Source organism: Eriocheir sinensis, unplaced genomic scaffold (assembly GCF_024679095.1).
Source record: "Eriocheir sinensis breed Jianghai 21 unplaced genomic scaffold, ASM2467909v1 Scaffold858, whole genome shotgun sequence".
NCBI lineage: Eukaryota > Metazoa > Arthropoda > Malacostraca > Decapoda > Varunidae > Eriocheir > Eriocheir sinensis.
The window spans coordinates 41,179-61,003 of record NW_026112228.1 but is presented as its reverse complement, the minus strand read 5'-3'; the positions used below and the strand labels follow the sequence as shown (position 1 = coordinate 61,003).

At 42.7% G+C, this 19,825-nt stretch overlaps 1 long non-coding RNA gene across 1 annotated transcript; it reads left to right on the top strand.

Moving 5' to 3' along the window:
• Window positions 1-10,200: 10,200 nt before the first annotated feature.
• Window positions 10,201-16,942, top strand: LOC126994730 (uncharacterized). The gene is made up of 3 exons (XR_007749529.1): window positions 10,201-10,374; window positions 15,973-16,185; window positions 16,531-16,942. It is a non-coding gene; the product is annotated as an uncharacterized LOC126994730 (long non-coding RNA).
• The last annotated feature ends 2,883 nt before the right edge of the window (window positions 16,943-19,825 follow it).

Below are 19,825 nucleotides of genomic sequence, written 5' to 3'. Positions count from 1 at the left end.
TACCACCACGTTGCTATAATAAAATGGAAACTCGTAAACATAAGCTCTTGCATATAAAAGACACAGTACATTTCAAAACACGGGTAGAGCAAGGGATAGAAAATGCACCACGGAATATCAACACCCGTATTAAACCCAAGAATGCGCCCGTGGGAATATTAGACGCTATCTGAACCTTCCTGGAATCTTCATTACGGACAGCTGAGATTCCTGGCGCCGTCTAGAGGCCTCGATCATCGGGTACCGGAGGCGGGGACTTAAAGTTGATCTTCGAGGTTCAGGCACCCTCAATACACGTTCTTTTGGCACACAACCCGCGAAGAGTCGTGTAGTAAGTCTTGTCTCGCTTCCTCTTCATGTTTCTTCTGCCGGTGGTGCTGGTGTTGGTGGAGGAAGTATAAAAGAATGGAAATTGCAATGCCCCGAATGATACTGAGGCAACTAAGGATGTTTGCCAGGAAGAAGGAGGAGGTCGAGGATTGGAGGTGGTGGTGACTGCATGGGAGAGTGTTTTCATGTCCGTCGTTGCTGTTGGCGAAGGAAGAGGTGCTTGATTAGGGGAATGAAGATTATAATAGTGATATATTTCGATAAAGGGTTTTGTTTGGGTGCCTGATGAAATGAAGAAGGAGGTAGAGGGTTGATAATGGTTGTGTTTCTGTGTAACGGTTGGAGGCTTTAGCGGTGGTGTTCGGGAAAAAAAAGAGGCGTTTCTATGAGTAATTATGTTTTGTAGGCTGATACATCGCCCATTTATATGACCATAACAACACTAACATCACCAAACGAGTATCCCTGAAGGTGCGTACTTGCAAAACGAAGAGTTGCTCCGTCAGGTTCACCGGTTCTGTGATCCAGGAAGATACATTGTGTACATTGTCCCATATGGAGTTCCATTTCCCTTTGATTTCACTTCGCATCAATTCATATTTACTTTGATGATCTAGTTATCTCACCCATCCTTGATTTTGTATCGTAGGGGTTTTAAAATTGTTGAACCATAGTATTGAACATTTTGGTTTTATTTTATTTTATTTCCCATTACTTTCACTCCGCATCAATTCATAAATACCTTCATGTTCCTGTTATCACACCCGTCATTGCCTTTGTATCGCAAGGGGTACAAGAGCAGTTGGTAGGATGACTCAACTGACCACAAGCCATAGTACTGAACATTTTATTTGCTTGTATATCAAACACAACTACCCCCGCCATTACCACGAACAGCGTCCATACAGTTATGACCACACGCCAACTGTCTAGTATCTACTGTTTTATCACTACATTCAACTACTTCCTCGCGGTCGTTAATTGCCACTCACAACATTTATCATTTCTTCAATTCCCGTCACCGCAACAGCTACTCATAATTTAAACCAGCACCAACAAGCAGTATACCGGAGCAAGCCACTTCAGAAACAAGCAATTTACCGGAGCAAGCCACTTCAGAAACAAGCAATATACCGGAGCAAGCCACTTCAGAAACAAGCAATATACCGGAGCATGCCACTTTAGAAACAAGCAATATACCGGAGCAAGCCACTTCAGAAACAAGCAATATACCGGAGCAAGCCACTTCAGAAACAAGCAATATACCGGAGCAAGCCACTTCAGAAACAAGCAATATACCGGAGCAAGCCACTTCAGAAACAAGCAATATACCGCAGCAAGCCACTTCAGAAACAAGCAATATACCGGAGCATGCCACTTTAGAAACAAGCAATATACCGGAGCAAGCCACTTCAGAAACGAGCAATATACCGGAGCAAGCCACTTCAGAAACAAGCAATATACCGCAGCAAGCCACTTCAGAAACAAGCAATATACCGGAGCATGCCACTTTAGAAACAAGCAATATACCGGAGCAAGCCACTTCAGAAAAGAGCAATATACCGCAGCAAGCGACTTCAGAAACGAGCAATATACCGGAGCAAGCCACTTCAGAAACGAGCAATATACCGGAGCAAGCCACTTCAGAAACAAGCAATATACCGCAGCAAGCCACTTCAGAAACAAGCAATATACCGGAGCAAGCCACTTCAGAAACAAGCAATATACCGGAGCAAGCCACTTCAGAAACAAGCAATATACCGCAGCAAGCCACTTAAGAAACACGCAATATACCGGAGCAAGCCACTTCAGAAACAAGCAATATACCGCAGCAAGCCACTTCAGAAACAAGCAATATACCGGAGCATGCCACTTCAGAAACAAGCAATATACCGGAGCAAGCCACTTCAGAAACAAGCAATATACCGCAGCAAGCCACTTCAGAAACAAGCAATATACCGGAGCAAGCCACTTCAGAAACAAGCAATATACCGGAGCAAGCCACTTCAGAAACAAGCAATATACCGGAGCATGCCACATCAGAAACAAGCAATATACCGGAGCAAGCCACTTCAGAAACAAGCAATATACCGCAGCATGCCACATCAGAAACAAGCAATATACCGGAGCAAGCCACTTCAGAAACAAGCAATATACCAAAGCAAGCCACTTCAGAAACAAGCAATATACCGCAGCAAGCCACTTCAGAAACAAGCAATATACCGGAGCATGCCACTTCAGAAACAAGTAATATACCGCAGCAAGCCACTTCAGAAACAAGCAATATACCAGACCAAGCCACTTCAAAAACAACCAAACGCAGAACATAACGTAACACGCGATAAAACAAAGCAATTAAATAAAGATCACATGAAAAATAAACGCTGAATGGTATTACAGTTCATTCCCGCCATCCCTCCCTAACAAACGATCAACTAAAACTGGAGATAAACTTTTTCCCTTCAATTAACTCCAGCCATTAAGTTATCAGCTGATTATAATCGGGGATGCTCGGCGTGGGGTTGCGTGTAGCTGTCAGCGGTGGCGTGGAGTGGTACTGGACAACGCTACACTGCTGTCTATTAACCAAAGTGCCGGCTCGTTATTACAATAGTTTATCCGGTATCAATGATGGATTTACGTAATTCCTTCACATGACAACAGATAAGTCGCATAACGGTCTCTGGTGTCTGGTGGTGTCATGGTGAAGGGAGTCTGGGATGAGGGGAAGGTAAAATGGAGGGATGGGAAGAACTTACCTACTCTCTCTCTCTCTCTCTCTCTCTCTCTCTCTCTCTCTCTCTCTCATATTCTATTCATATATTTATTCTATTACGAACGTTTGTGTGTTTGTTTATATATATTTTTTTCTTGAAAGCTAACAGTATTTCAGTGTATGGTTGTTGTTGTTGTTGTTTTTTCCTCCTTTCTGCCTCATGGGTCGTGATAACATACACCGCCGTGCCATCATTCCTTAATTAAGCCCAAATAAGACCGCGCGACGATAAGGCGACTGTATAGGTTTTCCTGCCCGTTACTTCTCTCCTCGTGTCCCTTCCCGTGTCGCTGTTTTTCCTCTTCCATCCCACTCTCCAACGATAAAAAGATTCAGGCCATCAGCGGTTGCACAGGAAAGGACGTCGTTATAATGTACCCTCGAGTGTCCGGTTTGAGTAAAGTCCTTCCTGCTCTTCCTGTTTGCTTCCATTTTTCCCTCTCACACTTTCGTTCGGTACTTCAACGTAGTTTTTATCTTCAGTTTCCTTCCTTGTCTCCTTTAATATTATTTTGTCCCTGGTGCGTGGTCAACGGCAAAGGAGGTAAAAGAGGAGAGGTTGGCGAAGGATGCGAAGAAGAAAGGAGGAGGAGGAGGAGGATAAACACTACCTTGAGAAAAAGAAGTAGGAAGAAGAAGAAGAGGAGGAGGAAGTGAATAAATATCCGCTACAGGAAAAGTATGAGGCAGAAAGAAGCATAAGAAGTTGAAAGGAAGACGGAGGAGGATAGACAGAAAGAAGGGGAGGTGGAGAAGGAACGAGATGGAGCTGCATGAAAAGAGGAGGATGAGGAAGAGGAGAAACAGAAAACGAAAGAATGAAAAAAAATGGGAAGGGAGAGATAAGGGAGGAGGAGGAAAATGAAAATAAGGTTAGAGTTAGGAAATTAGCTATAGTCGAGATGTGGCGATCTAGAGTTACAAGGAGCTGCATGGAAAGAGGAGGATGAGGAAGAGGAGAAACAGAAAACGAAAGAATTAAAAAAAATGGGAAGGGAGAGAGAAGGGAGGAGGAGGAAAATTAAAATAAGGTTAGAGTTAGGAAATTAGCTAGACTGTAGATTTTTTATAATATAGCCTTTGAAATTTCATCATGAATGGCCGATATGTTTTAGTGGTACGATTCATTTACATCCTTGACAGAATCTAACAAGTCAAATACCTGCGTATATTTCGTATTCCCTTACATTTTTCATACTTGATCTTTGTACATCCTGAACACGGAAGAAACATCATTCGAACGGAGCAAATGTACCAAGCGTAAAATCTATGCCATTCAAGCTTTTAACTGTAATGGATCAAGAAGCGATACCAGAGAGATGCAGTGAGAAGTAGAAGACGATTGAAAGGATACTCACTCAGGCGATATAGTGGGAAACATCTTGAATAATCGGTGCCCTTCAGAACGGCAACGTGCTCGTATTTCACTGCTTTAGTTTAGCTCGGATCAGCTGAAGGTCGATGAGGCAGCCTTTGGAACGTCCTCCCCACTGTGGTGTCTTTCTTCTCTTTTCTTGTGCAGTTTCTTTATGGTGTTTCTCTCCCCCCGCCATTTTTGAGGAGGGTAAACGTATAAATATGGCCACTCCTGACGGCATATCAAAATCATAAAACATAGGTACCCACGATGTAAGAAGAAAAGGGAAACGGTTGCAGAAAAAAGAGTTAAAAACGAGGAAAATGGAAATGAGAATTCTAATGAGCAGCAGATTAATTTCGAAAGTGAATTGCGTCTGCCACCTGTGCCCGAGTGTCCGAGACGAGAATAGAAGGGCTTTTTTTTTTTTTTTTTTACCCTGCAGAAAATATCCATAAAACCCGCGTTTCTAGCTGCGCCTTACATCGTGCAGTCGGTGACAAAAATATTGATCTACCTTCCTCCGAGCTCGGTGAATATGAGTTGCCTCTCTCCACGCGGCAAAGCACTCTCCTCCCTTCCCTTGCCAGTTTATCCCCACTTCCCTTTCTCCCTCCTTCACCTTCCCGCCACTCTCTTCCTACTTGGCGTGACTCTCCGTGCGGAAAGCGGCTAATGAGTTACGACGAGTTTAGATTAAGTTGGAGCGAAATTTTTGTCCGCAACATTACAAAAAAGCCGTGTGGAATAGTAAAGTCCTTGAATATTTTAAATTAAAGAAAAAGATCGACAGCCAGTTAGAGAGAGAGAGAGAGAGAGAGAGAGAGAGAGAGAGAGAGAGAGAGAGAGAGAGAGAGAGAGAGAGAGAGAGAGAGAGAGAGAGAGAGAGAGAGAGAGAGAGAGAGAGAGAGAGAGAGAGAGATGTATTAAAGAAAAATAGTGCAAGTAAGGCAGAATAGAGAGGGAGGAAAGCACTTCTGAAGAGGGTTGGGAGAGGAGATGATAGAGACAACAGCGGAAGGGAGAGAAGAATGGTGGTGGGTTGGGTTACACGGGGTACTGACCAAGAGAACAAGCTGAACCACATCCACGTCATTCATCACGTTGGAGGCAAATCATCCGAATATAGAAGACCGCTATGCCTGAAGTTCAATTTATTAGAAGAAAACTTATGACCCAGTTAGGACCAGAAATCATGTAAGTGTTCTAAAGTCTGGGCCTATAGATGAACCGTACATAGAGGTGATATAAGATTTATAGAGATATACAGATTGGTCTTCTCAGGCGCTTCCATCTCTCACATCAACTATTTCCGAAGGTTAAAAAGGATATGAGTCGGGTTCTCATGAGTGTGTGTCAAGTTCATGGTACAAAATAAGGGTTAAACTACCAGCAGGGTCACGAAACTAGCCCTAGAAATGCCCAGAACTCCAGCGAAAACTGTGTCAAATATGTGTGCTTGGGTGTCGAAATGTTTAAGGACATGACCCATAGACTCCATAAAAAGTGGACAATATTCAGTGAGGCGTTAGGTAAGATGGTACACTATCGCCCTAATCATTCACAATTTAACTAGAATTATTTAAAAATTTGGCGTAGGATAGACCCTGGAATCATGATAATGGGTGAATGCCTCAGCAACCAAAGATATCAGGCGATGTCGTTTTATTAAGTTGTTTATTCTGAACCTAGGTCCGCAGGATAAAACAAAAATCAACTTTATTAACATTTTATCCATAGCATCTTCATTTATTCTATTCATCAACTGCTTTGTTATATTGTTCGACAAACGCATAAACAGCGAGAAAGACTAAAGTGAGGAATGACACGGAGAAAATAGTGAAATGTGCTGATGCGGTCGATTAGAAATGAGTCTGTGGGGCGAAGATACAGAAGCTAAGAAGCGGAGTGAAATGAGGTATAGACGCGAGGAGGATGAGAGGAGAAAGTGGAGGATTCTGGAACGAGTAACATCAGGAGGAGGAGGAGGAGGAGGAGGAGGAGGAGGTGAACAGAAGATGCAGAAACACGCAAGTCCACAAGATGATGCGAAAAGGACGAACGAGGGGGTGGAGAAATCGAGGTCTCTAAAAAGGAAACATTAATAGGACTGAGAGGGGGGGGGGAAAGGACGAGGATGAGGAGGTATGGAAAGGAAGAAAGGCAAGGGAGAAAAAAAAAAAGAGGCAAGGAAGGTGGTGGGGGACAGGGAAGGGTCTTGATAATCACTCTTCAGGTCCTCGAGAAGACCCAAAACTGCTGATCCGGGTGGGACATGCTGCGTCAGGTCACGTGTCCAAGGGAGTGAGGAGGGGCTGAGGGTCGGAAGCAGTGTTGAGGGTGTGTTGTGAGGGGAGGAAGGGAGAGAAATGAGTCGTGTGTGTGTGTGTGTGTGTGTGTGTGTGTGAGAGAGAGAGAGAGAGAGAGAGAGAGAGAGAGAGAGAGAGAGAGAGAGAGAGAGAGAGACACAGAGAGAGTCCATAAAATCACACTAAAGGAAGAACCCACCAACACATGAGCACACACAAAGTTCCTCCCGGTACCTACGCAGCCTGTCCTTTACCAAAGATCACATACGCATATTCAAAGCTGCGTTTTATTTAGGGTGCATGATTTTTATTTCTCCCTTAATGTTTAGCCCTCCACAAAAAGAGAATGACCTTTGTTTACCAAAATTCTCAGAAGTTGGAGGTAAATACATAATTCTTTGAAACTTTGTTGTTGTGGACTGCACGGTAATGGAAACAATAAGTGAGAGAGAGAGAGAGAGAGAGAGAGAGAGAGAGAGAGAGAGAGAGAGAGAGAGAGAGAGAGAGAGAGAGAGAGAGACAAACAGAGAGATAAACAGACACACACACACACACACACACACACACACACACACACACACACACACACACACACACACACACACACACACACACACACACACACACACACACACGGCTCTGTTCCTGTATTTCATAACTAGGTAAATACACACACAGTAAGTAAACATTGATGAGGCGCCAGTAAGCTGTAAAGACTTGCCTGCTCCAGCACAAGTATAGGCAGCAAAGAATTCGCCGCCTCATGAAAATGCATCCGCTTTTTCAAACATCATATTATTATCGTATTATTATTTTATCGTATTGTTTTGAAACATTCGTATCATTATTATTATTATTATTATTATTATTATTATTATTATTATTATTATTATTATTATTATTATTATTATTATTATTGTTGTTATTATTATTATTATTATTATTATTATTATTATTATTATTATTACCCTCATCATTAATATTCATAATTATTATTATTAAATTGTTATTGTGTCGCTTATCATTGCAGAAGGAGGACAATGGAAGCAGGGCTACATTGAGGTGAGTGTTTTCCTTCCTGTGTTTCGCTAAGGCTTCTTAAGGGTAACGAATCCACAGGAAATCGTTGGTATATAATAGTTTTCTGCGAGTATATATATATATATATATATATATATATATATATATATATATATATATATATATATATATATATATATATATATATATATATATATATATATATATATATATATATATATATATATATATATATATATATATATATATATATATATATATATATATATATATATATATATATATATATATTTATATATGAATGATTATATTAAACGACTTTGTGTTTGAAAATGATACGTCATTTTGTGTTCAGAGGACGTGTAGCACTTTTATTTATGACAAAAGCACACCGGAATACTTCAAACACGGCTTGCCTCTAAAAGTGTAATACCATGCCAGCTTTTGCTCCAAGGCTTGCATCATTATTTGCCCCTAACGCACTTTATCTGAGGCAACATTTGTGTGTGGCTGCCCTCGTGGGTGGCTGCGGGCGTGTGGTGTCCCTGACGCGCTGCATGATACGTAACTAAATAATTCAGTTTTCTCTGGGGAAAATCGTAATGTTCTTTACTCACCAAAGCAGATGAACACGTTGAAGCCAATCACTGGATAGCGTAACACGGCACTCGTGGAGCTCAGTCTGATTGAAAAGGAAAAACAAACAGCGTTAAGGGCGAGTCTGTCGGGTTGACTTTTAAATCTATTCACGGGATCTGCATGATATTTATTTGTATCCCTGGAAGAGAATTGGCAGTATTCTGCATCATGTATATATTCTTAATGTGACACACACACACACACACACACACACACACACACACACACACACACACACACACACACATACTGTATCTGTCTCTGTAAACTTAGGGAGCGCTGAACCCTTCAAAGTGTCCGGGGCGGCGTGACCTGATCCTGGTCCTCCGCCCCTGCCATCAGCGACCGGGGGCGTCGTCGTAGCACTTTGGAAAGGCAGCTCGCAAGTTGACCCAATATATGCAGATGCCAAGAAGGGCCGATGCTGACATGCACGGCGCCACCACCTTTTGGGGAAAACTTTCTGCGTAACTTATAAAATGAATATCTTGCTCCCGGCGCAGTCTTTTGCATAATGCCGAATTTTTATAGTGTGCCTGATAAGTGGGGAGGAGGTGTAAAGATGTTGAGTGAAGGGCAAGGTAACGTGTAAAGTTGGAGGGAATGCCTGCTGGAGAAGGAAAGTAAACGCTTGGCAGGAGGACTATGAGTTTGATGGGATCAGTTATGTACGTGAGGCAAGCACAATTAAAATATCTAATTAGAGGTAAGATATATTTATGGATGGGAGCTGCCATGTGTAGCCCGTCTGGCCTCTCGTAGTCTCGTTCTATTTTGTGTATCCTTGCGAGTTTATTGAAAAAATCCCAACAATCCACAGTGTCAAAGGTCTTGCTATTTTTTTTCTGTAGCATCAAGTAGAGCACAGGTAGACAGGTAGACACCCTGGAAGTAGTACAACGACCACACAGTGCCTTAACCCTTTTCATAATTGATTTATTCAATGGCCACACATGCACGTCTCAGTGCCGTGTCCCTTATTATATCTAAGTGTTGATATAAGTATTTGAATGATGGGGCAAATGTACGGTGGGTGAGACATACGGACGATATGTTCAATAAAAGTGTCGACGGGGAGGGGTAAGCGGTGTGGCCGGCAGGGCTGGATGTGAGAAAAGTCGTAGGAAGGAAAAATCACTTGACTGGATATATACGGAGAAGAAAAAATAGCTTTTAATCAATAACTTAAAAGCATCACACTTGTAGTTTTATCTATATTGATAATCGTAAATAACAACAAGTGTTTGTGCTGTTATGTCTGTCTGTCAGTGAAGCGAGTGAGAGTGGACGAACCACCTGAGCGAGTGCGAGTCGAATCTTCGAGCAACTCCGAGCAGTCTCGCTCATGCTCAGGCGTACTCCATGGCTCGATGATACTATGAAGAATATAACAAAAAAATAATTGCTATGTAAGGCTTTTTCTATGGAATGCTTACATAATTAGCACCAGTTTATCTATTTATATAATTGTCATCTGCTATCCTGAAGTGTATACATAATTCGTTGTCACAAGAACAGTTTCAAACAAACAGCAGTACACAAATCGTCCCGTTGTCTACAGGCCTTTCGTTCAAGTTAATAAATAAAAAAAAAATAGAGAAGGCACTAAAAATAACGCTAAAATAATGGTTGCATAAAACATCTAGGAAAATTTGAGTTTCTCCGGATACAAACTAAATAAAGAATGACTCCCGTCGGTAATCTGTAAGTGTCTGGCATTCGAGGTGTGGGCATCGCTGGTGGCGGCAGTTGCAGGTGTCGGCTGATCGGGGGGTGGTGGGGCGCTTGTGTGCTCCAGATAGTATTACTCTACCTGTGTGATCCACCGCGGACTACAGGGTAACAATGAAGTCAGCTGTCTGCCTGGTGACCTCTGTAGTGATAAGTGTTGTGCAGAATCAACTTAACCACCAAATTTAAAGGTATGTGAGTGTTGAAGTACTTCCGTAAACTACCTGTTAGGCCATTCTTTATATTCATCTTTATTATAGAACCGCTTCCTACAGTAACTCCTGCTTGCAGTTAAGATGTTTGTCATATAATCATGATTTTGAAAATGTTTTAAATCATGCTGTCATGGGAAGGGGGGACGTGTGATGGGGGGTACTTTTTTGTGAGGAGGGGAGGAGGGAAGAATGGTAGTGTTGCTGTTGTTGTTGTTGTTTGTGGTGGTGGTGGTGGTGGTGTGAGTGCGTGGGGGAGGGGCAGTAGTGTGTGTGTGTGTGTGTGTGTGTGTGTGTACAGAGCTCTTGCTTTTGCCTTCGGTGAGCTGTCGGTATTATTCTAGTGTTTGTCCATACTCACCCCTCGCAACCAAAATTGGCTAGGGGGCCTTTGAGACTGCGGGGAATGCGGCGGTTAACACGAAATGCGTCGCAAATACATAGTTTTTGAGTTATGGGGGGTTGAAAACGCACTAGATGTAGGGAAATTCCTTACATTTACCTAGATGTAGGGAAATTCCATATATTTTACCGAGCAGTCTCTTTTATTCATTTATATTTTCCTGCCCGCTTTTAGGTTTATTTCTACCATTATTATCATCAACCTTTTATCTTTATTCTGTTGCAACAGGAGTGAACTAAATGCCCTTGTGTGTAGACATAGACAATGCTTTAAGTTGTTCAGACCATTCAAATGCCTTAAAGAAGAGACTAAAACACCAAAACCAACCAACCTCGTTATTAGCCAACAGGCATTTTGTTTGTTACTCCTTCAGTTTTATACGTTTCCTCCTCTTCCTCCTCCTCCTCCTCCTCCTCCTTATCCTCCTCCGCCTCCGCCTCCTCCGTTTCCTACTCTGATTTGTTTTCCCTTCACCACTCCGACTCCGCAAAGAACTCATCATTTCTAAATATTCTGATGAAGAGAGACGACGCTAAATTGGTACCTTGTATTTTAAACCTTCCACTCTGGTGATCCACAAAGGGTGTTTGCGTCCAGTCCTTGGGGCGGCGGGCGAGAAGGGAAGGACGGAGGGAAGGAGGGCGGAAGGGAAGAGGAGGAGGAAGGAAGGGGACATGATGAAAACGCAGGGAAATCGAGTGTATAAAAGTAGTGGGCGGAAATTGTAAAGAGAGGGACGGGAAGAGGAGATACGACGGTAAAAGAAGAAGAAGAAGAGGAAGAAAAATATGGGAGGAGGAGGGATAAATTACTAGACAAAATTAGAGATCGGGGAGGGAAGAAAGAAAATGGCAAATAAGGGGAGATAAAAATATATATAAAAAGGAAAATGTAAAGCATAAGGGAAGGGAATGGTGATGCATGTGTTGGCATAAGCGAAAGAGTGAAGTAACGGAGATGATATTACGAAGAGAATTAAGATAGAAAGACGATAAGGAGGAAGTTTTGATGCGAGGGAGATGCAGAAGACGTGGTGAGAGAGAGAGAGAGAGAGAGAGAGAGAGAGAGAGAGAGAGAGAGAGAGAGAGAGAGAGAGAGAGAGAGAGAGAGAGAGAGAATAAAAGACTTACACAAATTTACTGGAGATGGCAAATACAGGAACCTTGGAAAAATTGCAATTGGCCATATGTTCCCTCTCTTCCTCCCCTTTATTCCCCTTCCCGCCTTCCCTCCTACCAGATTTGCACTCCAAAGCCATCTCAAGGAAATATTTGTGTATTCTTCCTAATCCAGCAATTTTACGGTCACTAGGCGGAAGAGTGAGAGCGGAAGAGAAGGAAGGGAGGAGGAAATTGAGGAGGGGGAGGAAGTAGAACACGAAAATGAGGATGAGAGGGAGTAGGGGGGGATGATGGGGGTAGTTTTAGTGGCGTTGTGGAGCAGAAGGAGGAAAGAGTGAAGGCGAAAGAGGATGGAGTGAGTTGGAACTTCAGGAGTAGGAGGAAGTAGAACACTAAGAGGAGAAGGAGTTCCTGTGAGGTAAGGCAGTTAGAGGAGGAGGAGGAAGAGGGAGAAAGAGGAGGAGGAGAAGAAGAAGAAGAAGAAAAAAGAGGAAGAGGACGAGGAGGAGAAGGAGAAGAAAGAGTTCCCGTGAGATAAAGCAGTTAGAGGAGGAGGAGGAAGAGGGAGAAAGAGGAGGAGGAGAAGAAGAAGAAGAAGAAGAAGAAGAAGAAGAAAAAAGAGGAAGAGGACGAGGAGGAGAAGGAGAAGAAAGAGTTCCCGTGAGATAAAGCAGTTAGAGGAGGAGGAGGAAGAGGGAGAAAGAGGAGGAGAAGAAGAAGAAGAAAAAAAAAGAGGAAGAGGACGAGGAGAAGGAGAAGAAAGAGTTCCCGTGAGATAAAGCAGTTAGAGGAGGAGGAGGAAGAGGGAGAAAGAGGAGGAGGAGGAGGAGAAGAAGACAAAAAGAGGAGGAGGAGGAGGAGGAGCAGGAAAGCAGACATACACGGAGGAGAAAGATAAGCAGCAACCGGAGGAGAAGGAAGTGTATGTGTGGAAGGGAGAGGTGTAAATAAGGGAGATGGAAACATGGAAACACGGAAGAGCTTGTGGGAGGAAGCTGGTAACCGGATATTATAATGTCTCCGAGAAGCATGACAAGCGTATTCAATAATATTATCGATGAGCTTCCCTGCATGCCACCGGTGCTACTAAACCTACAGAGCTATAGTTTAAGGCAACGCATATATTGAAAGGTGTAAGAGGAAGAGGCGGAGGGATAGGATGGTGGAAGGGGCTGAAACCTGTCAAAGAATCTGCATGAAGCGACGCTAAAAGTCGGAATTCATGGATTTTTAGCAGCATCCTTCGCCCCTTTATCTCACCCTTAAGGCTATCCGTCCCTCAGTCTCGCCCTTGCTGCCTGTGCCCGAGGGAGGGAAAGTTAACCCTTGTGTAGCCGGAACGTAAAGGTGTGTGTCCTTAGCGCGGGAAGAGGGGAGAGTGTCGCCTGCCGGGAGATACAGGGAGAGGGAGGAAGCAGGACAAGGGTGATTGATGTCTCCCTGAGCTTCTTCATGTCAGACCATAGCTTAGAGGGGGAAATGCGTTTGTTACTAATTACCAGCACTTAGTATCTTCCCTCTTCTTCTTCTTCTTCCTCCTCCTCCTCTTCTTCCACTAACAAGACTGTAAGAACGTAATCGACTGGCCTACTGACTTGACTGCACGATTTACGCTTCCCAACAGAACAAGTCAGCAAGGGTTTAATGCTTACGAATTGCTCGGTGTCACATTTACATAAACACGTGTAAAGATCAGGACAAAAAAATAGCACCAGAAAAAGAACACACATATACCTCCCCTCCCTCCCCACACCTGCCAACGCTTCCCTTCCTTCACATTCAGCTTGTCTTGAGGTATATTTAATCTCTCCTCTGCTTCTCCAAAAATTGAATAATAAAATAAGTAAATACCTCGTCTTCCCATAATATCACTTCTTGTTCCAATTCCAACGGGTACACGTCTATATTTAAAACGCGTCCGAGTTTCACATTTCTTTCTCATTTTTTTTTCTTTCCGGATAGATGTATAAAGATTTCCGTGATGTTTTCCTGGAGACTCTGGAAAGACCGTGATGCCTTAATGAGCCGCGTCTTCAAAGCGATAGTCGGGAGCTTGAGAAGAGGATGAAGTGAAGATGGAGTGTTGGGAGAAGGGAGGAAGGGAAAGGGTGAGGGAGGAGGGTCGAGGAGGTAGAGAGAGAGAGAGAGAGAGAGAGAGAGAGAGAGAGAGAGAGAGAGAGAGAGAGAGAGAGAGACAAGAGACTAAGAGAAAGAAAGGAAAAGAAAAAGAAAAACAGAAAAAAAGACACAGGCAGACACACAGACAGACAGACAGACAGACAGACAGACAGACAAGCAGACAAGCAGACACAGACAGACAGACAGGTAGACAGGTAGACAGAGACAGGTAGACAGACAAACAGACAGACAGACAGACAGACAGACAGACAGGCAGACATACATACAGACAGGCAGACAGACAGACCGACAGATAGACAGACACAGACAGAAGAAAAACTAGGTACGAGGATGTCTTGGGATAATCAAGAAGATACCAATAACGGACTGAAAAGACAGGAGTAAAAATTCAAAGGTCTATGAGCAGGGAATATAAGACGAGATCATTATCCACTAATTGGAACGAGTACGTAGCGAAAAAAAATAGAAAAGAATGAAGTAAAAAAAAGACATTTGCAGCGAGAGGATGAAGGCGAAGAGGAAAAAGAAGGGAGTGTAGCAAAACAAGAGTTAAGAAAACATATATTTGAAAGAGGAGAAAAATAAATAAGTGATAGATATGAAAGAAATATACACCGAAGAAAACGTTCAGCTTATAGGAATGAAGAGAGACGAGTCGAGAACTGTAGGTGGAGAAAATGAAGGGGAAGGACGGACAGATAGAGGAAGAGGTGGAGGAGGAGGAGGAGGAGGGGAAAGAGGAGGAGGAAGAAGAGCTTGCAGATGTTCGTCAGCGCAGCACGTTCCGCCTCTCTGAACTCCTCATTGGACACGCCTTCCTGGGAGAGAAGAAAAGTGTTGTTGGCGTCGTTTTAAAAAAGTCTCCCTTCGTCATTAGGAGACTTGTGTTGAGCTGCCATCTGTATGTACTGCGGCTTTGATTTTTCTCTCTCTCTCTCTCTCTCTCTCTCTCTCTCTCTCTCTCTCTCTCTCTCTCTCTCTCTCTCTCTCTCTCTCTCTCTCTCTCTCTCTCTCTCTCTCTCTCTCTCTATAAGTCTATAAATCTATCTATTTATCTATCTATTTTACCGTCCTGCTCGTCCTCGTCCTCGTGCACGTGATATACAGTGTTCAGATCGATATATTTATTACGAAATCTCTGGCATTTAAATCTCCTCTCTCAAGCAGATCATTATAATTCCATTTAAATATCATCCCTCAGGTAAATCATTTCGCTGGCGTGGAAGATGAGTCACATAACTTGATCAACTCACCTCTATCAATGTATAAAAAATAATGGAAGTCACTAGTTTATATTTCCTTATCTTACCTCGTAACAGAAAAATAAGTGAGAAAACTAATAAATTCTTCACCATTTTCCACGCACGATACGAGGAAAAAAATAAGCAGGAATCGGATGTATTTTCATCCATGTAATACGTCACCTCCTTGCCCAGGAGTGACGCTCGACGTAGTTTTGTTCCGGTGTGTTGTAGTTAATTAACCATGGTAAGGTTATGCAATTGCAGATTTGCAACCGCGATCCTGCGCAAAACACGGTTTTTTTTTTGCATATTGCGCCGATCACGCAGGGGTTACAAGCATTCTCGGCCTGTTAGCATGTAGTACCAGCCTTGCTTCGAAAAAGGAGGACGTGCCTCTCTTCTCTTCCGCCTCCAACTCACACTTTGTGGCCTGCAGAGTTTTTTTTTTTGCATTTTTGCAACCGCATTACCTTGCAAGTAGTGTTTTTGATTTTGCTCTAATTTTACATTTTGTATTGCTGTTATATAACGATCATAAAGTTTTATGATTTTGTTAGGGATTGTAGCCGGATGATTTGTTTACATGCCCATACATGCAGATTTGCCCAGTGAGGCTGTGTGGCCCAACAATATAATTTTTCTGCTGAATTTCTGATTTCTTATTTTTCAGATTTCACTATGGCTTCAGTATTGCTCGTTCCCTCAACGAAATGGACACTTTGCAGGAGTTATTCAGTCCTGATAATGATGAGAGCGCCTTAGATGAACCTGTCAACTTTGTCCTTGAAATCCACATGGCTGCATATTGTGTTTGCTTTGCCAGAAGCCCATCTGCGCGAACCACCATGTCACGCTACCTTCAACTGCCACACATAAGATAGAGGTAAGAATCCAATATTTATGGTTTTCTTTATTATTATGGTTGTAGCTACAACCATGGTCAATTTCACTAAGATTCCTTGTATGTTAGATTAGTTATGATTTTTTTCTCTGAACCTTTCAATGTAAAATATTGACACCCAAAGGGAACCACCCCTAAAAACTTTTTTTGGCCTATTTACGGGACTCTAATTTCATTTAAAAAAATGTAGTCGTGTTTTCAGATCACTGAAGCATACTTATAGTGCATTTCATTTTAATCCAACTATATTTGCTTCCTCGAAAAATATCCTGAAATCGGGGTACAGATTTTTAGTGAAAAAATAACCTTTTTTTCTTTTCATTACAGATTCAGTCTCACCAAAATCTATTTCAACTATCCCAGTAAAAGCCCTGAATTTATCATGTCTTCAGCTATAGACAAAATGCAATTTTTGTACTGTCAAGGAAAACTTTAGAATTTTTATGGATATTTGTGTAGCATATTATAAATAAAATAGTATATTATTATTCATCAATATTTTCAGTGTGTATATGTTTAGTCAATTTTTCAGCGCTGTATGAGACATTTTGATCATCCATTAGTAACTACAGAGATCATATCCACGGTAGGGTATGAGCAGTTATTCATTTTAATCATTTGTTTTATGTTTTGCACAGTTATATTATTTTCCACGTAATCAAGAGAGTAACCTGTTCTCTGTCACACTCAGTCCTCCACCACGACCGCCTCTCATAAATTGTATTACTTCGGTACTCTCTCCTCCACTGCTTTCATTTACTTGCAAACAAAATAAACTCCACTGCACGATAACGAAGGCAGTGATAATACACGGCAAAAAATATTAACTGGACGCATTAATTTCTTGACCCAAAAAATACAATGGTTGATTATTATGAGAGAACAGAACATTCCACAACATTCCACAACATTCCTGAGCGAGGCTTAGAGAGAGAGAGAGAGAGATTGCTATAATAGTATCGTAGTGCTTCAAAGAGAGAGTATGGCACTCTTACAGTCAACGAATGCTTATGTTAATGTATTTTATTTATAATTAATACGTTCTCTCTCTCTCTCTCTCTCTCTCTTTCCCTTGGTAACAGCATAATATGGAAAAATGTCGTACCAGGCTGTTACTTTAGTTCCTCTTCGTCAACACGCCAGAACCAGTGTGTCTTAGAGTATACAGTCTTTGTTTGCTGGTACGTTCTCACCAGCACCTCTCCACGCCTCTTCCTCCCTCTACCCATTGCTATGACAACATGTTCAGACACACCTCCAGGTCCCTCAACGCTTCCCCGTGACATTCGCTTCTTATTTTTTGTATTATTGCATTGGCAGACACAGGCAGATAGACGGATAGACACACAGACAGAAAATTCCAAACAGACAGACAGGCACACATACAACAGACACAAACAGATACAGACAGACAGAGATATACAGAATGACAGACAGACACACAGACAGAAAATTGCAAACAGACAGACAGGCACACATACAACAGAAACAAACAGATGCAGACAGACAAAAAAGACAGACGCTGGCATAGATACAGACACAGACAACCACACGGAGTTACATACAAGCATACTATCCGACACCGACAGGCAAACACGGACACACAAACTTGCACACTTTTTCACAGGCATCCAATAAATCATAATCACTGAAAGGGTAACGACATGGTATACAGCCTATACAAATATATACAAATAATGCAATATACTACGCTCGCCCATACACACCAATCACGTTTAATCTCTTAGTTTTTAATACCATAGAGGATAAAATGTTGCCTGGATTTTTCTAGTTTCGTAGTCAGGGACGAGCGCGGGATGGTGTTCCCCTGCCTGGCCCCGGCAACGGCTTAGTGACGGACATGTCAGCGGGATTTTAAGTGTGTGCCGGCCGTGAAATCACGAGTACTTGGGAAGTTTGGGGAGAAAGGAATGACCTGCATGGTTAACACTATGGAATTATTTTCACGATGATCTAACAAAAGAAATATTTTCTTTGTAACTACTTAATTATTAAGTCGTTTGATATTATGATGCACTTGCTAATATATCAGCATTAACGTACAGTCAACGTAATAAAGTCAATTACAGTCAACGTTTGATAATGTTAATGCATCTGGATAAAATACTGAAAGTTTCGTGTGCGGGTAAGAGGTAAACAAGCATTGCGGCTGCGCGGAGGGTGTGGGTTCTCTGCTGAGAAGCTATGCTGGTGCGGGGAGGGTGCCGACACAGCTACTGGGATTCAGAGCGGGTGCGGGCCACATGATACAGTATCTTATGAGTGTGGGGCGGGTGTGGACATAGGTACGGACGGCCACTTTCGCACCTGCGGGCGAGGTGGTCCGCGTCCGCGCTTACAACGTGAATGCGGGCCACCCCGCGTATCCTTTCCGACGGCGCGGGTGAAAACTGCCCGCCACCCGCGCTAGGGTGGAAGAGGCAGGAAAAAGATAGGAAGATAGATTGAAAGCGAGGGAAAGCAAGGTTAACCACTGAAGGAAAGACAGAAATAGAGCTGGAGGAGGAAGTGAGATAAAGGAATCCGTAAAATGAAAGACAAAAAATTTAGATAGTTGGAAGAGTGAAAGAAGAGAATGGGGAAAAGGTGAGAAGGGGAAAGGTAAATAAGGAAGTGAACACGAGGGAGAAGAGCGAAGGGTCCATCAATATCTGCATCCAAATTCTTCCTAAATAGAGGCAAAAATAATACTGTGAAACAGGAAAAGGAACACACAACAAATCTCAATGATATCAACCAGGTTACTGAATGAGTTTTCTGTGGAGAGATACACGGGCTGCGGGCATCACCCGCGCCGCGTGAAAACGTACATTGCACACTGTACCCTTTGGCTGCTATGCGCGGACGCTAGTCCGCAGACGACCTTTAGGGGAGCCCGCGTTGAATTTCGCCCGCACGCTGACGTCGCGGCGACGTCCGCGAATGGCGACGTCCGCGACGTGTGAAAGGTTCCATAGAAAATATCAGTCATAAATTTACGCTGGTCCGCCCATAAGCTCTCCCGCGCCGTGTGAAAGGGGCCAACTGCGGGTGCTGGGTGGGTGCAGGGAAAAGATAGGCACCTGCGCAGACCTCTAGTGTGTGTGTGTGTGTGTGTGTGTGTGTGTGTGTGTGTGTGTGTGTGTGTGTGTGTGTGTGTGTGTGTGTGTGCGTGCCTGTCTATTTGCATGCTCTATAATAAACACAGCCCCCATACTGCAGCTGTACGGCACTGCATCATAATTAATAGCATCCAAATTGACGTATTTGGTGGACAAACACGTTTTTTTTCGCTACTCGTCGTCCGTTGCGTTGTATTGATCCACGTAAACGCATGAACTGATAATATTTTTTTAGGCACTATTTATGAGCCATTGCCTGGATACGGGTTAAGGAATTTATGCGTTTTTTTTTTTTAATATCAACGATAAATCGGTCTCCACGGCAGGTGACAAAATCTACATTAGTTCATTAGCTTGATAGATCAGTTGTGTCTACTTACAGACAATCAAGTCCATTAATTATGCTAGCATGGGATGAAACTAATATCACAAAACAGAAACCACTACAATGAAGAGAAAATTAAACATGAGGAAAAAAATAGAAAGGATAAAGAATATTA